The following is a 26,115-nucleotide window of genomic DNA, read 5'->3' on the forward strand; positions in this document are numbered from 1 at the left end:
ATTCAAATAGAAGGGGAGCAGGTTGAAACTCAGGCTAGGGTGCTTAGTCTAAATAAGGGGGATTATGAAGGTATGAGGACTGAGCTGATCAAAGTTGACTGGGATAGCAGACTCAAGAATAAGACGGTACATGAGCAGTGGTGTACGTTTAAGGGTATACTGTATAACCTTCAAGAAAAATTTATTCCTATGAAGAAAAAAAGGGGTAAGGGTAAGAACAGTCAGCCATGGCTCAGTAAAACTATAAAGGATAGTATTCGGCTGAAGGCAAGGGCATATAAGGTAGCCAGAGATAGTGGGAGGGTAGAGGATTGGGAAGCATTTAAAGGTCAGCAAAAAATAACTAAGAGATTAATTAAGACGGGGAAAATAGACTATGAAAGGAATTTAGCGAACAACATAAAAACTAATAGTAAGAGTTTTTATAGCTATATAAAAAGAAAAAGGGTGGCTAAGGTGAACGTTGGTCCATTGGAGGGTGAGACTGGAGAGTTGTTGGTGGGGAACATGGAAATGGCAAAGGCATTAAACGAGTATTTGTATCAGTCTTCACCATAGAAGACACAAAAAATATTCCAACGCTGGATAAACAGGGGGCGGTAGGAATGGAGGAGCTAAATACTATTAAGATCACCAAGGAGGTGGTATTAGGGAAATTAATGAGACTGAAGGAGGATAAATCCCCTGGGCCTGATGGATTACATCCAAGGGTCTTGAGGGAGATAGCGGTGGGGATTGTGGATGCATTGGTGATAATTTTCCAAAACTCCCTGGAGGCAGGAACGGTCCCAGTGGATTGGAAAATGGCCAATGTAACACCTATATTTAAAAAAGGAAGTAAACAGAAGGCGGGTAACTATAGACCGGTTAGTCTAACATCGGTGGTGGGTAAAATGTTAGAGACAATTATTAAAGAAACACTAACGGGGCACTTGGATAAACATGACTTCATCGGACAGAACCAGCATGGTTTTGTGAAGGGGAAGTCCTGTTTAACGAATCTGCTCGAATTCTTTGAGGAAGTAACAACCCGGGTGGATAAAGGGGAACCGGTGGATGTGGTATACTTGGACTTCCAAAAGGCTTTTGACAAGGTGCCACATAGGAGACTATTGCTAAAAATAAAAATTATGGGATTGGGGGTAATATATTAGCATGGGTAGAGGATTGGCTAACAAATAGGAAGCAGAGAGTGGGGATAAATGGTTCATACTCGGGATGGCAACCGGTAACTAGCGGGTTCCGCAAGGGTCGGTGCTGGGACCCCAGTTGTTCACAATTTATATAAATGATTTGGAGGAGGGAACCAAGTGTAATATATCAAAATTTGCGGACGATACAAAAATGGAGGAAAAGTAGGGGATGAGGAGGATAGGAAGAGTCTGCAAAAGGATATAGATAAGCTAGGTGAGTGGGCAACAACTTGGCAGATGACATTTAATACTAATAAATGTGAAGTCATTCACTTTGGGGAAAAAAATAATAGGGCAAGTTATTTTCTAAATGAGGAGGAGCTGCGTTGTTATGCAACGCAAAGGGATCTAGGGGTATTAGTACATGAATCACTAAAAGTTAGTATGCAGGTGCAGCAAGCAATCAGGAAGGCCAATGGAGTTTTGGCCTTTATTGCTAGGGGGATTGAGTATAAAAACACGGAGGTCTTGCTGCAGCTGTACACAGTATTAGTGAGACCACATTTGGAATACTGTGTACAGTTCTGGGGTCCATACTTAAGAAAGGATGTACTAGCCCTGGAGGCAGTGCAGCGAAGGTTTACAAGATTAATTCCTGCAATGAGGGGATTGACATATGAGGAAAGGTTAAGTAGGCTGGAACTCTACTCTTTGGAGTTTAGAAGAATGAGAGGCGATCTCATTGAAACATATAAGATCGTGAGGGGCCTTGATCGGTGGATGCACCGAGGATGTTCCCAATGATCGGGGAAACTAGAACTAGGGGACATAGTCGCAGAATAAGGGGGGGCTCTTTTAAAACTGAGATGAGGAAGAACGTCTTCACCCAGAGGGTGGTTAATTTATGGAATTCACTGCCCCAGGGAGCAGTGGAAGCAGAAACGTTAAATATATTTAAGTCTAAAATAGATGTTTTTTTAGCTGCCAAGGGGATAAGGGGCTACGGGGAGAGGGCAGGGATATGGACCTAGGTATGGTTAGTATAGTAAGACCTGAGTGATCTCCTGGACAAGTGTCGATCGCCTGGATTGGGGTCGGAGAGGAATTTCCCGGATTTTTTTCCCGAATTGGACCTGGGTTTTTATCCGTTTTTTGCCTCCCCCAGGAGATCACGCGGTTCTTGGGGTGGAGAGGGGTGATAGCGGTATAAAGGGGAGGGTAGTGTCTTGTGTTCTGTGTCTTGTGTCTACTGTTTGTGGGTAAGTGTGTCTGTTTAGTGTTCAGCCATGAGCGAATGGCGGTGCGGGCTCGACGGACCTGGTGGTCTACTCTCGCACCCTACTTTCTATGTTTCTATGTTCTATGTTTCACAAATCATACGCCCGCAACTATTGGCGTTGCAGCGCGCTCTAGATGAGAGTGTAAACTGGCTCGTCAGCGCAACTCAACATTGCTGCAGAATTAGTTGCTGCCCAACTTTTATTACTCAACAGAAATAACCAAACCTGGCTACCTATTGCCAATGCCGAGTTGCCCACACAGTGAAATAGTGGTGAACCCTGCAATAATACTGACGTTAATACCTCGTGTGGAGAAACGTGCATATATTGGACCATTAGTCATTGAGTCACACAGCAGGGAAATAGGCCGAGAACCAGTCTGTGTGTATGCTGTCCAATTATTAAATCCCATCTACCAGCACTTAGTCTGCAGAATATTATGCCCTGGCACTATCTTTTTTTAAGGAAGGCGAAACTTACCTTCGACTCGGGGCAGAGACAGAATTCGTGACGTATCCGTCGCATCAAGTGGCTCTCAAAGGTGAATAATGATCAGATCATCCATTCTGTGCACTTCGTCAGAACAACAATGAATGTATTGACACAGACATCGAGACTTCTGCGAGGCCGATGCAGGATAGATATTGAGAGAATTACAGCCCGCATGTGGATGGTCACATTAGGATCATCGTTCAGAATAAGAATTCACCTTGGAGTGACTGAAGTCAGAAGTGGACTATTCTCGCAGATATATCTGAATCTACAGTATTATCTACCCCAGAAACAAGCATGACCATTAATGAAATGTAACAGGGTTGGGCGAAGGTATTGTGGCAAAATAGGGAAATCAACATTGTTGAGACCTGAGGTAGAAATTGAATATGGAATCAAAACAGTTTGCAATTATGATATTGGTTTGTCAAACAGACTTGATCTTGGCATTGTGCGTGTGACCGTGTGTACCTGTGTCTGCTGGGAGAATAATGGTTGTTATCTCCAAACCACGGGACCACGGAATCTGTTCCTCCCTCTGTCACTGCTTCCATGGCTCCTATTCCACGGACCTCAGTCGTGAGGATAGGGGACAGCATCTCCTCCATAATCACTCTCGACATCGGTGGCCTGCAAGGATGCGTTCTTGGTCTCCAACTATACTCCCTGTACACTCTCGACTGTAGGGACACATTTGGCTTTAATTACATCTACAGGTTTGTTCACAACCTATTGTGCTGGGTCACATGGAGAATAATGACACTATGGAGTAAAGGAGTAGATAGAGAACTAAGATACACGGTGCCAGGACAATAATGTTTCCCTCAATGTCAACAGAACGATGGAGTTAGTTATTATGACTTCAGGGAGCATGGTGCAGGACATGCCCAATCTGCATCAATGGTGCAGAAGTGGAAATGGTTGACAGCTCCCGCTTGTGTTAATACTATCAAAGGTCTGTCGTGGATCATAGATGCAATAATCCAGAAGGTGCACTAACCCCTTTATACCCCGATGTGACAGATAAATCTCGGCATGTCTCCAGTGACTCTTCCAAACTTCGATAGATGCAGCACGGACAGCATAATGTACGGCATCATTGTTATGAGAAAGCTCGGCTTGAGAACGCAAGCAATTGCAGAGATTTATAGATGTAGCCAAGTCCACCACACAGACCAGACTTCACACCAGTGATTCCATACACACTTTACGCTGCCTCGGAAAATCAACCAATATCATCAAAGGCCTGTTTCACCCCGACCATTCCTTGTTCTCCCTGCTCCAGTCCGCAGGAACTGCACACACGTGACCACTAGTAGCTTTTCCCCGTCCGTTATCGGATTATTAATGGTCCTTCCATAAACTATGGTGCTGTTGGATTCACATGTCCCCATTGAGGACTTAGTCTCTGAGCTGGTACGCTACATTGCTGAACTATATTCTGTACACTGTATCTTCTCATTTGCTCTATCAGTTATACGTGAGTTTGAAATGATTGTACCTATGCATGGAATATCTGGTTGCCTGGATAACATGCAAAACACAGTTCATTTCCCACTCTATCTCGGTATATTTCACAATAATAATCCTAATCCTAAATCTGTTCCTGAAACCTAATGTGCCTCGCATGTTAATTGTTTACAACTCCGCCAAGCCAGTGGGAGGTCTCAAAGGTGAGATAAGTATTGCATCATCTGTCGCTCTAGCTGTGCACTTCAGAACAGGTAAATAATAATTTCTGCATCTGCTTGAATGAATATTTTGTGTTTATACTAAAAGCTCGAATTGTACATCTGTGAATGTCCGTTTCTTAGGACAAAGATAGACCGGAATTACGCAATGCGCTTCCCATTTCCCAACTTGACACCAGTATTAATATTCCTTCCTGTTTTTGCAACCGAAGTGGATAACCTTACATTTATCCACATTTATATGTTATAAATAATACTATGTTTTCAAAGAAAAAAAATCAAAGGAAATTTCTGAAAAAATATTTACGATTAATAAAGAATAAACTACATCTTCTGTCCAAAGAAACCAGAGCAAGGAGAAATAATCTATAAATTAGATATTAGGGAAACATAACAAAACACTTTTTCACACAACAGTTAATCAAAATCAGGAACAGGTTATCAACCCAAACATGGAGGAAAAATATGAAGGCCAACTATCCTAAATAAGACTGAGATTTATAGAAGGGAATGATATTAAATATTACAAAACTAAAGAATGTATATACCGTGAAATGGTAGTTCAGGCTCAAGCGACTACAAAAACAGTCCCAAGACAGTGTCAAGATGCCAGAATATGGTCAGATCTAATCAAGATTTATGTGCAAAAATTTGCTAGTAATTATGGGAATGGATTAAAAAATTGCATTAAAAAAAAATCAGATAGATGGTAGACAAAACTTTAATAATGGTATGAATTGACATCCCCTTTTCTTCTTTTCAGGGCTGCTGGCTTTGCTATTCTGGTAATAATCCTTGTAATCGTAAAGAGAATCTGCTGCTGGTACTACATGAAATGTAATGGATGTTTGATTCTCCAGGTAGATATTTTTGGGGGACCTGATTTTGCAGTTTCAAGGTTGATGACCAAATGCCAATTTATTGAAAACCAATAAAGTATTCTGTCAAGAAAACTTGCAAAGGAACTTTTAAAAACTGAGGGCATTAAGCTGCAACTGTCATGAAGTGATCTGCCTGACAGAGATGTAAACAGAAGATGAATGACGACACGGGAGAGAAAACAGAACAATGGAACTGTGGAGTGATAGGGCAGCAAGGTGGCGCAGCGGTAGAGTTGCTGCCTTGTAGCGTTACTGGGCCAGAGACCCGGGTTTAATTCCGACTACGGGTGCTGTCCGTACGGAGTTTGTATGTTCTCCCCATGATCTGCATGGGATTTCTCCGAGACCTTGGGTTTCCTCACATACTCCAATGTCGTACAGGTTTGTAGGTTAATCGGCTTTCTGTAAATATAAATTGTACCTAGCGTGTGTAGGATAGTGTTAATATGTGGGGATCGCAGGTCGGCATGGGCTCAGTGGGCCGAAGGGCCTGTTTTCATGTGTATCTATGAAACTAAAACTAAAATCAAACCAGTTACCTAACTTCTAACATATACATAGAAAAATAGAAACATAGAAAATAGGTGCAGGAGTAGGCCATTCGGCCCTTCGAGCCTGCACCGCCATTCAATATGATCATGGCTGATCATCCAACTCAGTATCCTGTACCTGCCTTCTCTCCATATCCCCTGATCCCTTTAGCCACAAGGGTCACATCTAACTCTCTCTTAAATATAGCCAATGAACTGGCCTCAACTATCTTCTGTGACAGAGAATTCCATAGATTCACCACTCTCTGTGTAAGTATGCTGGAAATACCCTGCAGATCAGGCAACATGTGTAGAAATGAAAAATCTAATATTTTCTAAAAGCCGTTGGATTTATAGGTAATTCAGTCCTAGGGATCCAGCAATGGCTGTTAAAGGCCTGTCCCATTTAGGTGATTTTTCAGGAGACTGCCAGTGACTCAGCTGTTGCCACTCAATGGTAGGGGTGTCGCCAGTTTGATCGTGAGCAGTCTCCTCAGTTGCCCAAAGGATTGTAGCGTTTTTCTGGTTGTCGCGGGATTTTGAAATGGACAAAACTTTTTGGCGACAGTCGTAGACCGTGGGCTTGTCGTAGCTTGTCTTAGCTTGTCTTCTCCTGATGTAGGTGCTGTCATAGGTTTTCGTAGGTTGTCGCCAGGCTGAAGGAGGTTGTCGCCAGGATGTCGTAAGCTGGCGACGGTGCAGTCTTCGATGAATTCCATTGTCCTAGATCCTGGCAGTCGTCTAAAACATCACCTGTGGGACAGGCCCTTAAATACAGTCGCCGGTCCAGTCGCCGTGTATTTGGCGACATGCAACGACCTGACAGTCGCTGGCAGTCGCCTGAAAAATCACCTCATGGGACAGGCCCTTTAGTTTACTGCAGGCATTACATACAGTTTTCAGTATGTATTTGCATTAACTATTGTATTTCATAGACATTGAAGATTAGCCTAAAACATTTGCTGCAAAAAAAAACCTTGACAGTTTGATATGAAAACACATTATTTTTCCAAAACAGTCCAAAAGCAAAATGCTATAGATGTTGGAAGTCTGAAATAAAACAGGAAATACTAAAAATACATAGCAGGTGAGTTATTTATTTCTATCGGTGTAGAAAGAAACAGCTGATTTTTTATCAGATAATGGTCAGAATGGTCAGTTATAGCAACAGTTATAGCCAGTTTATACATTTGCAAACCATATTTCATCTTTTTTCTTACTTGCATTAATCATTGCATTATCCATTTCTGGAAACAGCAGTCATATTCTGTGGTGTACTTATTAATATATTTATCATCTCAGAGTCAACAAGCACCTAATAGTCCCTTCATGACCTCACTCCATCACAGTGAAGAAGGAACTCCTTTGGAGACCAAAGATGTGATGAATCTGGTAAGACCTTGCCTCTCCCATAAATTTATGCAATGGACAAATTTATATTTGTAAATCTTAGAAATGTTGTTCTGATATAACAATCAGTAAAACACTTTCACAATAAAAATCAAAAGCGATGTTCAGTAATAAAGTGGACTTGGAGGTTGAAAATATAAAGAGTTGTGCAGGATTGTTATAAAAACAAATCCAATCACATTGACTGCATAAGTCAAGTTTGGCATCAGAAAAGAGTAAATGGTTGTTGGTAAAACCAGAGTTTAACCGCGAGCCGCACCTCACTATGACTTATATCCACAACTCTTTGTCAGGCAAGTGCCTTTCGGCATTAATTGCAGAGACCGAACTATTAAAAACTCCAAGAAAGTCAATGGGTGGCACAGCGGTAGAATCGCTGCCTTACAGCACCAGAGACCCAGGTTCGATCCTGACTACGGGTGCTGTCCGTATGGAGTTAGTACGTTCTCCCTGTGACTGTGTGGATTTTTCAGGATGCTCCGGTTTCCTCCCACACTTCAAAGAAGTACAGGTTGGTCAGCTTCTGTAAATTGTCTCTAGACTGTAGGATAGTGCTAGTGTACGGGTGATCATTGGGTGGCAGGGACTCGCTGGGCCTGTTCCCACGCTGTATCTCTAATGTCTAAAGCCTCAGCTGATGCACACTTGAAATCTGATATCTCACTCGATACACTGATACACTGTCCACTGTAAACCATCCTCAATACAATCTGGATTTTATATCATGTTTCAAAATCACAATACCTAACTCACAACTTACATTGTTCCTTTCATATTAAAGCCTACAGACTAAAACTGTGTAGACCACGTACTTTTTAATAATTAATAATGTTTAACTTGTTTCTGTGTCATTACATAATTCTAAATTAAGCATTGTAACATTAAACAGTGATGCTGTACACTCTTCACTGAAGAAGTTATGTACTAGAAACGGCCACAGGGTGGTGCTGTTTGGTTTTAGAACTGAATTTCTGCCTTGTGACTGTGAAATAGGCAGATTAAGCTTGAAAATGCCGACCGTTTTCATTTTTTTCATGCTGGTCTGCTGTCAATATTCATGTCAATAAGAGCAAAACAAAAATCTTGTTGGTCAGGCCTTGATCTCATGATAATCATGAGAATTCCATACAGGGGTTTAGGGTTGGAATACAAGGAGCAGCATTGCAAATACATCACTACTCAGCCCTGGAATTTAGACCTCATCAGACATCCGCACAACGTCTAGCAAGGGTAAGTTACTCATTGGTGCAATCAAAATAATTTGTTTTGATTTAGTTTTAATTCAATCAAATGATCATTATATATACAAGATTTGTTTAGCATTTAATTATGTGATTGATACTGTTCATATTTTATAACATGATTAAGAGTTTTCACTGAGAGATTTTGAAGTGTTTATTACCATTACTAATGATCGCCTATCTTAGGAACAGACAAAATGTATCCCGTTGAATATATTCCAGGACTGTATTCATGGTTGTGCTTTTTTTGATCGTAGACTGACTCTACAGAAATGCCAAAAACTGCTTACACTCTGCAAGAAGGCTTTGGTTTGAGGGGAAATGGACTTTACCTAAAATTAGAAGTGTAAGCTTGAATATTCTTTGATTGAGAATGCAAGTATTTTGATCATTTTTTCTCCTTCACCATTTGTGGACTATCTTAATGTCTTAATATGAATCACTGACTGTATTTCAACACTATTAAACTGTTTTTTAATTATTTTTATTAATCTACTGTCTCAGCCAAGATCTGATTCTGACAATTGCCTGTAAATTACAAAATGCATTGACATTTGAAAGAATTCTGCAGTAAAAAAAGTAGGTTTACAGTGATTTTATCTGAAGCATTGGTGATGCCCCATACATCAAGTTTCTTCAATTGTTCTAAAGAATAAAAATAAAGTTGCTGGATTTATGGAAGGGACTGGAACCAAAATGTTATTGTCATAAATTATCTTTGTGCGGCTAACCATGCAAAATTAGTAACTTTGCCTAAGGAATGTGTTATTACATGTTTTTATTGAATTATAACTTGTTTTGACTTCATGATTTACTAATAGGTCAAACACGTATTCACAGTGTCTCCTTGGTAAAATGGTTATATTTAAGGATGTCAGTTAAATGCACAAGGAAGACTGAAATAGCAAGTCTTGATGGAACACGATAAAACAAAGCAAGAGAATGGAACTGTGGAGTACCAACATATATCTGTTCAGCTACATGACCTGACTCTGTGCTATAAATGTTACATTCTGACATATTTTCCATGAAATTACAAACATGAAAGATGAGAACGTTATATATTGAGACTGAAGAACAAGTCAGGAAACAAGCCCTTTTGTTACTGTGGAACAAATGTAACTTTGGTACCTAGAGCTGTACTCACAATGCCCATAGTCTAGAGTCAAGAATAATGTATAAAGCAAAGCAAACCTAAATCAATTGTCAAGAAGACCCACTTTTAGCATGAGCTTTCTGGAGATCATTTATTTCTTTCCAACAATTAAAAAAAAATGTTTTAGTACAATATCAAAGACAGGTCAGTATTATTTCAAATGACGATGGAAATGTTGCAGCTTGAGTACAAAATGATACTACCTTTTAAACAAAAATACCAAGAGGAATCTTCCTTGTAAAATGACGTATGGAAACCATGTCTTTTAATCTAATAAACACTATTTTTCACAATCATTTTCCCAATATGTTTATTATTTAATGCATAAAGGTATGTTCTAACCTGCTGAAGGTCTATGACTTCTCTTTCTCAGTAAAATATTTTCATATTTGGTATGGTAATTTGGTATGGTAATTTGTTATGGTAAAGTCATGTCAAGTTGAAATAATTTTCTGTCATTAAAAGTCTTTGGCCAATGTACATAAACTGGCCCTGGGCAGTGTGCAACCACGATTCACCAACTCTTTAACAGGACTAAAGAGGTTCCAATAGACAATAACTGCAGGTGTACGCCATATGGCCCTTCAAGCCAGCACCGCCATTCAATGTGATCATGGCTGATCATCCACAATCAGTACCCTGTTCCTGCCTTCTCCCCATATCCTCTAACTCCGCTATCTTCAAGAGCTATATCTATCTATCTCTTGAAACTTTCCAGAGAACCGGCCTCCACCGCCCTCTGAGGCAAAGATTTCCACAGACTCACAACTCTCTGTGTGAAAGTGTTTCCTCATCTCCATTCTAAATGGCTTACCCCTTATTCTTAAACTGTGGCGCCTGGTTGGGGACACTCCAACATCGGAAACATGTCTCCTGCCTCTAGCATGTCCAAACCCTTAATAATCTTATATGTTTCAATAAGATCCACTCTCATCCTTCTAAATTCCAGAGTGTACAAGCCCAGCCACTTCATTCTCTCAGTGTACGACAGTCCCGCCATCCCAGGAATTAACCTTGCAAACCTACCCTGCACTCCCTCAATTGCAAGAATGTCCTCCTCAAATTTGGAGACCGAAACCGTCCCTGTACAACTGCAGAAGGACCACTTTGCTCCTTTACTCAACTCCTCCTGTAATGAAGGCCAACATGCCATTCGCTTTCTTCACTGCCTGCTGTACCTGCATGCTTACTTTCTTTGACTGATGAACAAGGACCCGCAGATCCCGTTGTGCCTCCCCATTTCCCAACTTGACACCAGTAATAATATTCCTTCCTGTTTTTGCAACCGAAGTGGATAATCTTACATTTATCCACATTTATACGTTATAAATAATACTATGTTTTCAAAGAAAAAAAATCAAAGGAAATTTCTGAAAAAATATTACGATTAATAAAGAATAAACTACATCTTCTGTCCAAAGAAACCAGAGCAAGGAGAAATAATCTATAAATTAGATATTAGGGAAACATAACAAAACACTTTTTCACACAACAGTTAATCAAAATCAGGAACAGGTTATCAACCCAAACATGGAGGAAAAATGTGAAGGCCAACTATCCTAAATAAGACTGAGATTTATAGAAGGGAATGATATTAAATATTACAAAACTAAAGAATGTATATACCGTGAAATGGTAGTTCAGGCTCAAGCGACTACAAAAACAGTCCCAAGACAGTGTCAAGATGCCAGAATATGGTCAGATCTAATCAAGATTTATGTGCAAACATTTGCCAGTAATTATGGGAATGGATTAAAAAATTGCATTAAAAAAAATCAGATAGATGGTAGACAAAACTTTAATAATGGTATGAATTGACATCCCCTTTTCTTCTTTTCAGGGCTGCTGGCTTTGCTATTCTGGTAATAATCCTTGTAATCGTAAAGAGAATCTGCTGCTGGTACTACATGAAATGTAATGGATGCTTGATTCTCCAGGTAGATATTTTTGGGGGACCTGATTTTGCAGTTTCAAGGTTGATGACCAAATGCCAATTTATTGAAAAACAATAAAGTATTCTGTCAAGAAAACTTGCAAAGGAACTTTTAAAAACTGAGGGCATTAAGCTGCAACTGTCATGAAGTGATCTGCCTGACAGAGATGTAAACAGAAGATGAATGACGACACGGGAGAGAAAACAGAACAATGGAACTGTGGAGTGATAGGGCAGCAAGGTGGCGCAGCGGTAGAGTTGCTGCCTTGTAGCGTTTCTGGGCCAGAGACCCGGGTTTAATTCCGACTACGGGTGCTGTCCGTACGGAGTTTGTATGTTCTCCCCATGATCTGCATGGGATTTCTCCGAGACCTTGGGTTTCCTCACATACTCCAATGTCGTACAGGTTTGTAGGTTAATCGGCTTTCTGTAAATATAAATTGTACCTAGCGTGTGTAGGATAGTGTTAATATGTGGGGATCGCAGGTCGGCATGGGCTCAGTAGGCCGAAGGGCCTGTTTTCATGTGTATCTATGAAACTAAAACTAAAATCAAACCAGTTACGTAACTTCTAACATATACATAGAAAAATAGAAACATAGAAAATAGGTGCAGGAGTAGGCCATTCGGCCCTTCGAGCCTGCACCGCCATTCAATATGATCATGGCTGATCATCCAACTCAGTATCCTGTACCTGCCTTCTCTCCATATCCCCTGATCCCTTTAGCCACAAGGGTCACATCTAACTCTCTCTTAAATATAGCCAATGAACTGGCCTCAACTATCTTCTGTGGCAGAGAATTCCATAGATTCACCACTCTCTGTGTAAGTATGCTGGAAATACCCTGCAGATCAGGCAACATGTGTAGAAATGAAAAATCTAATATTTTCTAAAAGCCGTTGGATTTATAGGTAATTCAGTCCTAGGAATCCAGCAATGGCTGTAAATGGCCTGTCCCATTTAGGTGATTTTTCAGGAGACTGCCAGCGACTCAGCTGTTGCCACTCAATGGTAGGGGTGTCGCCAGTTTGATCGTGAGCAGTCTCCTCAGTTGCCCAAAGGATTGTAGCGTTTTTCTGGTTGTCGCGGGATTTTGAAATGGACAAAACTTTTCGGCGACAGTCGTAGACCGTGGGCTTGTCGTAGCTTATCTTAGCTTGTCTTCTCCTGATGTAGGTGCTGTCATAGGTTTTCGTAGGTTGTCGCCAGGCTGAAGGAGGTTGTCGCCAGGATGTCGTAAGCTGGCGACGGTGCAGTCTTCGATGAATTCCATTGTCCTAGATCCTGGCAGTCGTCTAAAACATCACCTGTGGGACAGGCCCTTAAATACAGTCGCCGGTCCAGTCGCCGTGTATTTGGCGACGTGCAACGCCCTGACAGTCGCCGGCAGTCGCCTGAAAAATCACCTCATGGGACAGGCCCTTTAGTTTACTGCAGGCATTACATACAGTTTTCAGTATGTATTTGCATTAACTATTGTATTTCATAGACATTGAAGATTAGCCTAAAACATTTGCTGCAAAAAAAAACCTTGACAGTTTGATATGAAAATACATTATTTTTCCAAAACAGTCCAAACGCAAAATGCTATAGATGTTGGAAGTCTGAAATAAAACAGGAAATACTAAAAATACATAGCAGGTGAGTTATTTATTTCTATCGGTGTAGAAAGAAACAGCTGATTTTTTATCAGATAATGGTCAGAATGGTCAGTTATAGCAACAGTTATAGCCAGTTTATACATTTGCAAACCATATTTCATTTTTGTTGTTACTTGCATTAATCATTGCATTATCCATTTCTGGAAACAGCAGTCATATTCTGTGGTGTACTTATTAATATATTTATCATCTCAGAGTCAACAAGCACCTAATAGTCCCTTCATGACCTCACTCCATCACAGTGAAGAAGGAACTCCTTTGGAGACCAAAGATGCGATGAATCTGGTAAGACCTTGCCTCTCCCATAAATTTATGCAATGGACAAATTTATATTTATAGAACTTAGAAATGTGGTTCTGATATAACAATCAGTAAAACACTTTCACAATAAAAATCAAAAACGATGTTCAGTAATAAAGTGGACTTGGAGGTTGAAAATATAAAGAGTTGTGCAGGATTGTTATAAAAACAAATCCAATCACATTGACTGCATAAGTCAAGTTTGGCATAAGTCAAGTTCGATCCTGACTACGGGTGCTGTCCGTATGGAGTTAGTACGCTCTCCCTGTGACTGTGTGGAGTTTTCAGGATGTTCCGGTTTCCTCCCTCACTTCAAAGAAGTACAGGTTGGTCAGCTTCTGTAAATTGTCTCTAGACTGTAGGATAGTGCTAGTGTACGGGTGATCATTGGGTGGCAGGGACTCGCTGGGCCTGTACCCACGCTGTATCTCTAATGTCTAAAGCCTCAGCTGATGCACACTTGAAATCTGATATCTCACTCGATACACTGATACACTGTGCACTGTAAACCATCCTCAATACAATCTGGATTTTATATCATGTTTCAAAATCACAATACCTAACTCACAACTTACATTGTTCCTTTCATATTAAAGCCTACAGACTAACACTGTGTAGACCACGTACTTTTTAATAATTAACAATGTTTAACTTGTTTCTGTGTCATTACATAATTCTAAATTAAGCATTGTAACATTAAACAGTGATGCTGTACACTCTTCACTGTATTAAACGGTTCATGAGTGTGAGTGTGTGTGCGTGGGAGTGTGAGTGTGTGAATGTGGGTGTGAGTGTGAGTGTGAGTGTGAAGGCCCAGAGCTGTGGCAGAGTCAGGGCGAGTCAAGGTCTGCATTGGAGGGAAGGTGGGAAGATATGGAAAGTGATTCACATTTGCCAGATGACAATTGTTGATCATGACGGTCATGAGATCAAGGCCTGACCAGCAAATTTTTTTTTGCTCTTATTGACATGAATAACCAGCAAACCAGCATGAAAAATAAGAAAACTGTGCATTTTCAAGCTTAATCTGACTGTTTCATGGCCAATAGGCAAACATTCTGTTCTACAACCAAACACCTCCTGTGGCAGTTTCTAACATATTACCTATTCCAGTGCTTGCTCTGTATGAGGCACACATCCATTCAATTTGAAAGCTTTGTGCAAACATTTGTTTTCACTATTCCTGACCATGGGCTTTGCATTATCCTTCCTTGTCTCCACCACATTCCAGTAAGTGGACAGTAAGAATCCAGAATTCACACATAAAATTACACACGCAAATCAAAGCGCAAAACAAGACTTTTGTGACACTAACCCTGGGTATAATACTTGGAATAGGATAAAAATAGTCACAGCCCCCATGGGATGGATAAATTATCTCGATCATTAGAAATGATTTAAAGGGATTGTGCCATCAGGAATGAGAGTCAGAGCTGGTATATGTAAAGAAACAAAGAACAGGAGAGGCTGGCTTATACCAGAGAAAAAAAACAAAGTGCTGGAGTAACTGAGGGGATCAGGTAGCATGTGTAGGAAGGAACTGCAGATGCTGGTTTACATCGCAGATAGACACAAAATGCTGGAGTAACTCAAGGGGTCAGGCAACATCTCTGGAGAAGAGAAATATGTGATGTTTGGGTCGACACCTTCTTCAAACTCCCTGGAGGGAAGAGATAGGTGACATTTCGTGTTGGGACCATTCTGCAGACTGTTGTTTAACTGGGTTGTGTATGTTTAGGTCCCTGAGAGACATTCTGTGTGATTCCATCTCGCGTTAACAGCTAATTAGATTGCAGTGGGTTTCAAATATATGTAGTTGCCTCTCTTAGGGTTGCCTCTTTGCTTTGGTCAAGGAACTTGCGTGTACAAGATAGTGAGGACAAAACTATCTGGAGCTCTGCTCCTGGCTGGGTTGCCCATGGACAGTCGGGGGAGAACATGCGGACAAAGAGTGGCCCAAAAAGAAGCCCACAACAGTGAAGCAGGTGGAGGATGGTGACTGGCCAGTAGGTGGAGCATGTCCATGATCTTTGGGCCTAAGTCTGTCTTTGTTGTGTTGTGGCTGTCCATGCACCGATCTTCCCATGTGAAAAGATGTCTGGCACAGGCTTCCACCTGGAGGGACAGATCATCTGCACATCTTTGTGAGAGATCTGTGGAGACCATGAGGAAAACAGTGATCGTCTGGTATCTCCCAATCATGACATGACACACAGGTGCTGGTTGTCAGATCTAGTCGCTGGATCACAAGATCCTTCTCCGTGGATTGTCACCTTGTCGTGGTGGAGAAGCTTTTGTGGTCCTGAGATCCTAAGAGCAATGCCGTCTGGAGCTATGCTCCTGGCAGGGCCACCCATGGCGGTAAGGTCGAGGGGGAGATCTCTGACAAAGAGCAATCCAACCAAGACCTCAAAGGTGGAACAGGCAGAGGATAGAAACATAGAAACATAGAAAATAGGTGCAGGTGTAGGCCATTCGGCCCTTCGAGCTTGCACCGCCATTCAATATGATCATGGCTGATCATCCAACTCAGTATCCTGTACCTGCCTTCTCTCCATATCCCCAGATACCTTTAGCCATAAGGGCCACATCTAACTCCCTCTTAAATATAGCCAATGAACTGGCCTCAACTACCTTCTGTGGCAGAGAATTCCAGAGATTCACCACTCTCTGTGTAAAAAATGTTTTTCTCATCTCGGTCCTAAAAGATTTCCCCCTTATCCTTAAACTGTGAGCCCTTGTTCTGGACTTCCCCAACATCGGGAACAATCTTCCTGCATCTAGCCTGTCCAACCCCTTAAGAATTTTGTAAGTTTCTATAAGATCCCCCCTCAATCTTCTAAATTCTAGCGAGTACAAGCCGAGTCTATCCGATGATGGCGCACTTTAGTGGAGCATCACAACGGCTGGGAAGGCGGATGAAGGCTGCAGCTGAAGAGGGTCTCCGGTGGTTTTAGACTCAATGCCACTGTATCCTGACCCAGATCCGTCAAGGACCGTGTGGTGGCTGTCTGTGCCTAGTCTCCCCACGTTAAACAATGTCAAACACAGGCGTCCTCCATGTAGGGAATCCACCCTAACACCCTGGATTAAGTGCTATGGCTATCAACAAGTGGCGATGGGGGCAGGATTGTGAGATCAGGAAGCCTCTAGTCATGAGCTGGCACATCAGGCGGTGGGTGCTAGATTCAGTCGCTGGACTCCTGGAACGAGGCAGAATAGCCCTTCGGCAGCTACACCCATGACTGAGCAGTCTTCTTTAGGATCCACTCTACTCACCCCACTTGGGGAAAGGGCTAGAAAAGATGCCCTAAAAATAGCCTGCCTCAAACTTACCGACTGGATTACCGTGTCCAGAGGCCTCACCACACGTGGTCAGAAACACAGAAATATGAATATGAACTTTGGAGCATGGAATGTGCGCACATTGATGGGTAGTGCAACCAGGAACAAACCAGAGAGGGGCACCGCGATCATCGCTGGAGAACTGAGAAGATGCCGGATTAACATCGCTGTCCTTTCTGAAACCCAGCGGGCAGATGGAGGACAACTGAAGGAGGAGAAGGGTGGCTACACTTTCTTCTGGAAAAGTAAAGCTGCTGATGAGTCCAGGATCCATGGTGTTGGGTTTGCCATCAGGAAGCAGCTCATCAGCCACCTCTCTGAACTTCCTGTGGGAATCAGTGAGCATCCGTCTGGTGCTTGCCAACAACCTGATGGCAACAGTTGTGAATGCCTATGCCCCTACTTTAGACTCTGAAGAGGAAGCAAAAGAGACCTTCTGTGCCTGCTTGGACGAGACATTGTCTAATATTCCCCAGGGACCAACACCTCTGGAAGGGTACCATAGGAAAGGAAGGCATCGGGAACATCAACTCCAATGGAGCTCTGCTTCTCAGCAAATGTACTCAGCATGACCTCATCATCACTAACACCCTCTTTCGCCAGAAAAACAAACTTAAGGCATCTTGGAGACACCCACGCTCCAAACAGTGTCATCTCACTGACTATGTGATCGTACGAGCCAGGGACCACCATGACGTGAACATTACAAGGGCCATGACTGATGCAGATGACTGCTGGACAGATCATCACCTCATCCGCTCCATGATGTCCATCAAACTCAAGAAGAAGAGGAGGATTCATACAAAGCAGATGCAGCCAAGGCTGAATCTTGAAAGCCTGGAGGAAACTGCTACCCAGCAGTGATTTCAGGCTTCTCTTGGGGAAAGTCTCCAACAGGAATATCCTGATGATATTGAAGGGCACTAGAGCCGACTGAAATCCACCATTCTTGATAACTGTAAAAACATCCGTGGGTGCAAGTCCAAAAAACACCAGTCTGGTTTGACGAGAATGACACAGAACAGCTCATCTCCAAGAAAAGGAAAGCCTTTCGTGCCTGTCAAAATGATGTAACTTGCAAGGTCAAAAGAGCAGCTCAGTCCAGAGCCAAGGTGGACGCGAGGTGAGGGAGCTACAGAACTGTCTTGGTGGACAGATAAGGCACTGGAAATCCAGAGACTGGCAGACTTGGGCGACACCAGAGGCTTCTTCAGCGGTACTAAGGCCATCTATGGTCCAAGCTACCGCGGCTTAACACCCCTGTGCTCAAAAGACGGACAAGAACTGCTGAAGGACAATGAGTCCGTTAACGCCGGATGGAAAGAGCACTTCCAGGAACTCCTCAACCGTGACAGCACAACTGAACCAGACATTACCCACCATATCCCCCAGAGTCCCATCAGAAAAGACATGGATGAACCTCCCACTATAATAAAGGTTCCAGATGTCATCAAGAGCCTTAAGAACAACAAGGTCACCGGTCCAGATGGGATCCCAGCTGAGATCTTAAAGGAAGTGTGGACCGGAGCTCCTGTACCACATCCAAGCCCTGCTGCTCAAGGTCTGGGAAAAAGAAGAACTTTCCTCAGAACTCAGGGATGCTCTAATAGTGACCATTTTCAAAAAGGGGGACAAGGCTGAATGTGGAAACTACAGGGGCAACAACAGGCAAAATCCTTGCTCGTGTCCTCGTAAACCGACTTCTACCATTGTCTGCGGAGGTACTCCCGGAATCACAGTGTGACTTCCGCCCATCCAGTGGTACAGCAGACATGATATTCACAGCACGCCAACTCCAGGAAAAATGCCGTGAACAAAGGCAGCCTTTGTACATCGACCTGACAATGGCTTTTGATTCGGTAAACCGCCAGGCTCGTTGAAGCATACTATCAAGGTACGGTTGTCACGACAAGTACATCAGAATATTGAGGCTTCTACATGGTGGCATGTCGGTCACAGTGCTCAGCAACTGCGGCTCTGAGTCCGAGCCCTTCACTGTGGAAACGAGGGTCAAGCAGCAATGCATCATCGCACCCACCCTGTTTGTCATCTACATTGCTGCCATTCTTCACCTCATTGGTGACGTTTCTGGTGAGGTACTTTTATTTACTGTCGTCCTCAAGATTTTCATTGCCTGTATAACTCATTATTACCAACCCCAGAGCCAACAATCGACCATTGTTGGCTCTACATTGCACCTGATCATCGTTACTTTTACATAACTTTCATTAATTTGTGCCGTGTATATCTCTTGTCTCACTCTCCCCAACTCTCCGTCTGAAGATGTGTCTCGACCCGAAACATCACTTATTCCTTTTCTCCAGACCGGCTGAGTTACTCCAGCATTTTGTACCTATCCATGTTCTCCAGAGATGCTGCCTGACCCGCTGAGTTACTCCAGCACTTTGTACCTATCCATGTTCTCCAGAGATGCTGCCTGATCCGCTGAGTTACTCCAGCACTTTGTACCTATCTGTGTTCTCCAGAGATGCTGCCTGACCCGCTGAGTTACTCCAGCACTTTGTACCTATCTGTGTTCTCCAGAGATGCTGCCTGATCCGCTGAGTTACTCCAGCACTTTGTGTCTATCATGAATGTTGATATATAGTTTTAATGAGAAGGTGATATTGGATCGCTTTAGGACTTCAAACATGTAGTTCACATTCACAAGATCACGTTATAGGAGTAGAATACAACAATTCGGGCCATCAAGTCCACTCCGTCATTCAATCATGGCTGATCTCTGCCTCCTCATCCAATTTTCCTGCCTTCTCCCCATAACCATTGACACCCGTTTTGATCAAGAACTTATCTCTGCCTTAAAAATATCCATTGACTTTGCCTCCACAGCCCTCTGTGGCAATGATTCCCACAAATTAACTACCCTCTGACTAAAGAAGTTCCTTCTCACCTCCTTTCTAAAAGAGCGCAATTTAATTCTGAGGCTATGTCCTCTGGTGCTAGATTCTCCCACCAGTTGAAACAACCTTTCCACATCCGCATGTCTTTCATTATTCTGGAAGTTTCAATGAGTTCCCCCCTGAACCTTCTAAACTCCAGTGAGTAGAGGCCCAGTGCTATTAAGCACTCACTATATGTTAATACGCTCATTCCTGGAATCATTCTTATAAACTCCTCTGGAACTTCTCCAGAGCCAGCACATCCTTCCTCAGATATGGGGTCCAAATTTGCCCAGTGCTCCAAATGCAGCCTGACCAGCACCTTATAGAGCCTCAGCATTACATCCCTGTTTTTGTATTCCAGACCTCTTGATATAAATGTTAGCATTAAATTTGTTTTCCTTCCTAACGATTCAACTTGCAAATTCACTTTTTGCGAGTCCTGCACCAGCACTCCCGAGTCCCTTTGCACCTCCGATTTCTGGATTATCTCTGCATTTAGAAAATAATCTACGCCTTTACTCCTATTACCAAAATGCATGACTCCCCGCTTTGCAATAATGAATTTCATCTGCTACTTCTCTGCCCACTCTCCTAACCTGTCCAAGTCCTTCTGCAGAGTTCTCTACACTACACATCATCAGCAAACTTGGCCACAAAGCCTTCAATCCCCTTCTCAGTAATATACAACACTAAGAGAATCGGCCCCAGCACCGACCCTTGTGGAACTCCACTGGTCACTGGTAGCCAACCTGAAAAAGCGCCTTTTATTGCAACTCTTTGCCTTTGCCATCCAGCCAATCCGCTATCCATGCTAGTATCTTCCCTTTAATACCATGGCCTCACATCTTCCCCAGCAGCCTGACACAAGGCATCTTATTGAAGACTTTCTGAAAATCTAGGGAAAGAAACATAGAAATATAGAAAATAGTAGGCAATTTGGAGTGGTGCAGGAGTGGGCCATTTGGCTCTTAGAGCCAGCTCAGCTATTCAATATGATCATAGTTGATCATCCAAAATTAGTACCCCGTTCCTGCTTTCTCCCCATATCCCTTGGTTCCGTTAGCCCTAAGAGCTAAATCTAACTCTCTCTTGAAAACATCCAGTGAATTGGACTCCACTGCCTTCTGTGGCAGAGATTTCTACAGATTCACAACTCCCTGGGTGAAAAGGTTTTTCCTCATCTCAGTCCTAAATGGCTGACCCCTTAGCAGTGATGGATTTAGATATAGAGAGGCCCTAGGCTATTCCACTTGTGAGGTCCCTCCCAATCCCCCACCCCCAACACTAGAGGAAGATAGAAGAGTGTTTTAAATAATTTGAATAAAGCCAAGGAAGATGACGGGTGTTTAAGATTCCACAATTCACATTTCCTTCTCTAAAGGACATAAAGTGTTAATGTTAAATACCGTAGTGATTGAAAAAAAAAAAGCATAAATGTTAAAATTAACACAGTGAAAAACTTTTGCTATAACCGAACCTTGTAAACATTTTGTGGAATAAGCAGGAATTTTTAGGAAAATAAAATTTTAAGTTTATTGTTATATTAAAAAAAAAAAAAAAAAAACACAAACAAAAACGTAAGCTTAAAAATGTTAGTGCCTGGGAAGTGTTAATAAGATGACCATGACTACCTGACAGTGACAGTGTGACACTTTTAGATCCTACTGTATGGCATTAAACAGTTGGTTTTAAAATACATATTAAGAAATAAAGAAACTACAATGATCAAATACACTAAGACTAAAAATGTTTTTTCTAGCCTTCGTCATCGCAAAATCATCCTGAAGTTCATCAAAATGTGTTTGTCTAAGTTTGTCACTCTCAATGCACAGAATGCTCAGTGCAGACAACCTCTCTTGAGACATTGTGGCCCTTAATTCATTTTTAATTCTTTTGAGTCTTGAAAAAGACCTCTCTCCCGAGCAGTTATGCTAAGAAACAGCCGCAGGATTGCTTCCACATTGGGGCAGGCCATCTGAATTGTTTCCTTGTATATAATTTGATAAAGGTCCGTATGAGACACAAAGTGCTCTTCTGTAGGCCTATGGCTTTGTCTCACGTACAAATGAAAGTGCAAAAGTTCATCAGTAAGTTTCAGGTCAACATCTTCTGGGTATGCTTCCATCAACAGTTCAACACCTTGCTGAATTTCTTGCTTAGATGCGGTCAGATTAGCAAGAAAGGAAAATGTGCAACATCACTGTACACAGTAGCTCTTCTTAAATTGGTTTCAAGTGCATCTAGTATAGGGATAAAGGATTTTATCCTAAACTTACACTTGAAGAGAGTTTATCTAAAGCATCAGGACCAGGTGCACTTCCATCATTTCCTTGCTGTTTCCTAATGCCCCTGTCCCACTTAAGAAACCTGAACGGAAACCTCTGGAGACTTTGCGCCCCACCCAAGGTTTCCGTGCGGTTCCCGGAGGTTTTTGTCAGTCTCCCTACATGCTTCCACTACCTGCAACCTCCGGCAACCACCTGCAACCTCCGGGAACTACACGGAAACCTTGGGTGGGGCGCAAAGTCTCCAGAGGTTTCCGTTCAGGTTTCCTAAGTGGGACAGGGGTATTACACTTTGTCATCTTGTGACAGTTCTGTAGTTAACATTTGGCAAGGTGGCCTTTGCTTGTTGCTCAAGCTCATCAAAATCGTCTCTAACTTTGCTTAAACATTCCTGAAGTGAACTGTACAAACTTGCACAAGTACTCAATAACAGTTTTGATTTCAGAATGACTGTGTTGACCTTGTGAAAATGACCTAGCACACGCGTCCAAAAATGCAGCATAAACACAAATTCCAGTACTATCATTTTCTGTAAAAGATTGTTAGCTTGAAGCCTGGTATCACCCTTCACATTAACATCAAAGTACAAATGAGGGCATCAGTGATAGCACTGTAACTTTCCAAAATAGCTTCTGTGGCTTTTGCATGTGCCTCCCACCTCCCACCTCCCACCTGATAAATATTTATGCACTTTTGACTGAGGGTGCAAAAATGATTTTAGAACTGCTTTAGAAGAGCTTTTCATCCCCCACTCTTTGTGGAGGATGAAAAGAAGGTATAAATTTCATTGATAATTCCGAAACAATGCACTGCATCAAGGCAGCAATCAACAGCTGAACGACCCACCAAATTTAATGAGTGACAAGTGCATTGAATAAATCTTGCACATTTGTTTTTTTCGATGATTTTTTGCTGCATACCCTTGTACCTACCAGGCATGTTGGCAGCATTGTCATAAGACTGCCCTCGGCATTTTCTAAAGTCAATTTCAAGCTCAGTAGTGAGATAGTTAAACACTAAATCAGCCATGCTTTCTCCTGAGTGGTCTTTTAGCTCAAGGAAAGTTAAAAATCTCTCACTTGGTAAACCATCTTCAGGTGATACATGTCTGATATTTAAAGTCAACTGATCAGAATGTGAAATGTCAGGGGTGGAATCCACTCTGTTGAAATGAGCCAGTAAAAATGGATCACATTTTGCGACTAGCTCTGAAAGACCAAGATATTTGCCGTTATTTGGAGGTCCAAATTGTTCATTGTCTACTCTGAATGGTAAGCCTTGTTCTGCAAGAGTGCATATTACAGCGATAATTCTCTCCATGACATGCCGGCAGTACTGCTGTTCTGCTTGTATTTGTTCCTCTAGCTTTGAAGTTAACATTTGCCCTCACTTTCTTGTTAAGTAGGTCGTTCAACATGGCATTTCTGTGCTTCTCTGAGTTTTCATGAGTTTGGATAAGACAGGAGTTTTGCCAATCATCAAACCCTTCAGAAGCTAAAGATGTAGCAGAAGATGCAATGTTTGGAAAGAGTTTACAAACAAAGCAACATATCCGGCCTTTTGAGGGAGAATACACAAGCCACTCTCGGCTATATGTTTCTCCATTGACGTTTGTTGAATAAAGAAAAGGTTTTGTGCAAAACCTCGACTGCTTTTTATACACTCGCTTGGAATTTGAAAATGGTCCACAATGAAGCTGAACTTGAGAGGGGCCCCTTTCTACCCAATAGGATACGTCCTCATGTGATAATTCTGTCCACAAACCAACGTCTGTTACGGTAGATCTATGTTTGGCATCATCTATATCTGAGTGTGGAATACCTTGGACTTGGCCTACCTTACCAGGTATGAGCTGAAAATTCATACTATCCACATTATTTTCTTGGCGCTCTTTATGCCCCTGTCCCACTTAGGAAACTTGAACGGAAACCTCAGGAAACTTTGCGCCCCACCCAAGGTTTCCGTGCGACTCCCGGAGGTTGCAGGTGGTTGCCGGAAGTTGCAGGTAGTGGAAGCAGGTAGGGAGACTGAAAAAAACCTCCGGGAACAGCACGGAAACCTTGGGTGGGGCGCAAAGTCTCCAGGGATTTCCGTTCAGGTTTCCTAAGTGGGACAGGGGCATTAGCCTCTCCCTGTCCATTAAGTGACTCCTGAATTAGTTCTATATTTTCATTTTGAGCCGGAATCATTGCTGCTTTCTCATATTCAGCTTGCTGTTCCACGTCCTGTTTCACTGTTTCTGTTTCAGGGAAGTTTTCTTCTGGTTGAATGCCAGTAGTTGGCTGGATAGCACCACCACACTGATTTCCTTGTGTTCGTATCAATGTATCTGTTTCACCGCTGGCACTTGTTGCCTCTGTCAGTGGCTGATCCATGAAAGCAGTGATTTTTCTTAACTTCTTTAACGTATCATTTTCAAGTCTCTTTCTCTTGCGCTTGCTAGCACCACTTTCAAATCTTTTACTCATGCTCAGATTAGAATCTGAAAATAAAAAATAAAATTAATCTTCAACTGTTATTAGAAAGGAAACCATGAAGGGGCATTCTCACAAAGTAAGATCCACTTGAGTGAAGAAAAAAAATTATTTAAAATATTTGGGAAATATTTCTTAAAGAATTGTTCCTTATTGACAATTATATTGCAAAATCTGAATGAAATCTGAAACAAATCTACTTCCAAAAACCGTTTACAAAACGAGTATGCTTTTTCCTATCATTAACAAAGATGCTACAAATAAGCTTAGTTTTATTACTAAGCTGACAGTGGCAGCCACAGCACTACACAGTAGGTTTCTAGCACTGACTATCAGTTCTACCCCGAGCATTGGTCCTTGCCAATTTCCTAGTTCAAATATCTTTGCACTTTTCTACTTACCCCTAAGTTTTGACTTTTGAAGCCTGCAAGTATCCAAGATGTTCCCTGCACCCGCCATCGCTGCTTACTGGAGCACGTGTGAAAGTTTGCCGGATCCCGGTGCCACCAGATTGACACCGATGTGCAGCCGAGTGCGGCCAGTGAGATAAGCGGCTGGAAAGCTGCGCTTTTTAAAAATGTATGTATTGCCGGTGCTAGTGTTGAGTTATCAGCTTAAAACAGTATTATTCTGAAATGGAGGGCAAAGAAAATTACTGAAGGGTTATTTAGAGACTACAGTCTGTTGTGACAGCATATGTGAGAAAGGCCTATGACAGTGTTAAAAATATTATACACCTTGGCCGGAGGCCCCCTAGATTTTGAGGCCCTAGGCATCAGCCTACCAGACCTATAGGTAAATCTGGCACTGCCCCTTATTCTTATAAGAAGTGTCTCGACCTGAAAAGTGACCTATTCCTTCGGTCCATAGATGCTGCCTCACCCACTGAGTTTCTCCAGCATTTTTGTCTACCTTTGATTTTTCCAGCATCTGCAGTTCTTTCTTAAACAAACCCATTATTCTTAAACTGTGACTCCTGGTTCTGGACTCCACCAACATCAGGAACATTCTTCCTGCATCTAGCCTGTCCAATCCCTTATGAATGTTTTATGTTTCCATAAGATACCCTCTCATCCTTCTAAATTCCAGTGAATACAAGCCCAGTCGATCCATTATTTCATCCTATGACAGTCCTCCATCCAGGGAATGAACCTGGTGAACCTACGCTGCACTCCCTCAATAGCAAGAATGTTCTTCCTCAATAGCAAAAATGTTCTTCCTCAAATAAGTGACCAAAACTGCACACAATATATATAAGTTTGCTGAATTACACACAATACTCCAGATGCGGTCTCACCAGTGAGGAAATATTATATAAATAGAACCCCTCGGACAGTGACTTTTATATAAGCTAGGTAATTTGCAAAAGAAAAACAAGGTTTTCCTGAACTGAAATAAA

This window comes from Amblyraja radiata, unplaced genomic scaffold (genome assembly GCF_010909765.2).
Source record: "Amblyraja radiata isolate CabotCenter1 unplaced genomic scaffold, sAmbRad1.1.pri S71, whole genome shotgun sequence".
NCBI classification, from domain to species: Eukaryota; Metazoa; Chordata; class Chondrichthyes; order Rajiformes; family Rajidae; genus Amblyraja; species Amblyraja radiata.